Below are 2984 nucleotides of genomic sequence, written 5' to 3' on the forward strand. Positions count from 1 at the left end.
TCTTCTAAAATACACTTTTATCCTTTCTTTCTTGTCTCTCTTTCCCGACCCTTCGCTTCCTTCATTAATGAATTTCTTGTTGTCACCCCATAGCCCATCAGGTCTTCTGTCATTATTGTTCAATGCTTCAAATCTATTCTTGAGATACTCTCAAAATTCAAGTACAATGCACTCAAGATTGTATTTGGACTCTCATGGACTTCTTTTTAATTTTCTTCACCTTTAATCTGAACTTACATGTGAGCATTGGTGGTTTGTTCCACAGTCAGTCCCTGACTTGGTTTTACCTGGAGATATTGAGCTTCTCCATCACTTCCCACAGAGGTGGTTAATTTCCTTTCTTTTTATTCTATCTGGAGAAGTTCATTTATCGTTTGTGTTGTTGAAGGTATTTTCTATGAATAAGTTCTTGGTCTTGAAAAATTCTATCATGAAATTTCCAGCTTTGTTTCTATAACCAAGACCATATTTTCCAACTATTGTTCCTTCTTCTTTGTTTCCAACTTTTGTATTCCAATTGTCAATAATTACCAGTGTATCTGAACTGCATGTTGATTAATTTTTTTGGTGAAGATGTTGGTAAAATTCCTTAATTTCTAAGTCACTAGCTTTAGTGGTTGGTTCATCAACTTGAATAATGTTTGTGTTGATCAGATTAACTTGAAAGCAGATAGATAAAATCTTACCCCCCCGACAGCATTGTACTTCAAGATAGATCTAGAAATGTCCCTTTTGATTATGGATGCAAACCCATTCCTCTTGAGTCTGTCTTTCCCAGCATAGTAAACTATTTGATTTTCTGTTTCAAAATGGCCAATTCTGATCCATTTCAGCTCATTAACACGTAAATACCAAGATTTATGCATTCCAGCTTTTCTTAGGTGCATACTTTTATATTCAAAATTCTTAGTATTAATAGATATTTGCAGCTTATTCTTCTCATTTTGAGCCATGCCCCATCAGCAAATGAAAGTTCTAAAAGGTTTACTCCCACAGGCTTTATTCCATTCACTTCACCGAGGTTGACTTTATTTTCAGAAGGCTCTTCCCTAGTCATGTTGTGAATGTCTTCCGACCCGAGGAGCTCATCTTCTGGCACTATGTCGGACAACATTCTGCTTCTACTCATGATATGTTCAGCACCCGACAATGTTTCTGTGCTTCTATGCTATCCATAAGGTCTTCAGTGGCTGCTTCCTCAGAAGTGGACAGCTGACTCTTTCTTCATAGGTAGACTGTTCTTCATGTAGAAGGTCTTCTGAAAACGATTCACCTTGGGTGACCCTACTTGTATTTGAAATTCTAATAACATAGCTTCCACCACCACAGCAGCACACAAGCTGCCAAAGTAGGACAACTTGTCTTACAGTCAGACAAGTGGTCTCCATGACTGTATTAGTCTAGGTACTTTGGAGAAACAAATCCACAGCGACTCATGTATAAGAGAGTTTTATGTAAAGAAAATGTGCATCACGAAAACATCCCAACCCAATGCTGCCCAAGCCCACAAGTCCAACATTAACCCATTAACCCAACACCAGTCCACAAAGTCCTCCACCTCACAAAACAGAGGCAATGATGCCGACTGCAGGAGGAAAGCTGAGTCAGTGAACGAACAAGCATCTCAGCACTAGCAGGGGTCTCCACACGGCTGCTCCAGCACCCAGGGCTGCATCAGGATAGGTCCATGTAGCTTCTCCTTGGGGATGTCTTGTAGGAAGTCAATCTTGCAAGCTGAAGCAGGGAACTGCTAAGGCAGCTACACCCGGTGCAACCATCACAAAACAAGAGACCCGAGAACTAGAAAGGTGAGGCTCACCCCCCATTTATCCCTCCGCCTTTCAATTAGCCCCACATGTGATTATTGGCCAGGCTGGAACAATTAACTAACTCAATGACTATGTTGCAAAAAGATAGTGACCACTTCTTGCTCACTCTGACGAAGGCAGCTGTTCTGTTTTGAATTGACCCATGGCAAGATTCTCTTGTTAAGAAATGTAGGAAACCTCCAGCCAACAGTCAGCAAAAATATGGAGACTCCTAAGCCTAGATGAGCAGTCTTTATAGCACAGCGGTTAAAGTGTTTGCCTGCTAGTCAAAGGCTTGGATGTTGGAGCCCACCAGCTGATCCATGGAAGAAGTATGTGGAAGTTCATTTCTGTAAAAATGCATCATCTTGGATACCCTAAAGGGTTGCTATGCACATTACAAAAGCAAAGAAAACACATTAAGAACTAAGGTGTGGCTGACCCAACTCATAATACAGAGGCACCTTCAAAATGTTAGTGGAAAAGTATAATTAAAACCTCAAAGTTTTTGAAACCCTCTTGTATCTTCAACCACCTCACAATACATGGGATAGATGGAGAATGATTGAGGAAAACATAAGAATTTATGCCTTTGTATTGTTTTTTGGTGATGAATATTGAATATGTCACAGACTACCAGAAAAACACACTGATCTGCCTTGGAAGAAGTACAGCCAGAATGTTCCTTAGAAGTGAGGAAGATGAGACTTTGTCTGGAGTACTTTGGGCATATTTTCATTTGAGACTAGTCCCTGGAGAAGGACATTGTACTTGGTAGAGAGTCGGTGCAAAAGAGGAAAACTCTCAGCAAAGTGGACTGACACAGGACCTCCAACCATGGACTGAAACACATCAGTCATTGTGAGTATCCCACAGGACCAGGCAGTATTTTGTTTTGTTACACATGGGATCACAATGGCTTATAATTCATTCTATGGCATCTAACAATAAGTCCACAAGAAACTGATTCCTGCCAAAAAACACACACTTGGATGTAGAAGCAGATACTCCTCTTTGTCAGTTGAGTCTTCAAATGAGATCACAATTCTGGCCAATACCTCAGTTGCAGCCTTGTGAGACACATTGAGGCAAATGTATCCAGTCATGTAATGCTCAGATTTCTGAACCACATAAACAGTGAGGTTACAAACAGGTATTGCTTGAATACACTAACTT

The sequence above is a fragment of the Echinops telfairi genome, unplaced genomic scaffold (assembly GCF_000313985.2).
Source record: "Echinops telfairi isolate 266 unplaced genomic scaffold, ASM31398v2 ScPeMD7_7469;HRSCAF=8507_1, whole genome shotgun sequence".
In the NCBI taxonomy this organism is placed as follows: Eukaryota; Metazoa; Chordata; class Mammalia; order Afrosoricida; family Tenrecidae; genus Echinops; species Echinops telfairi.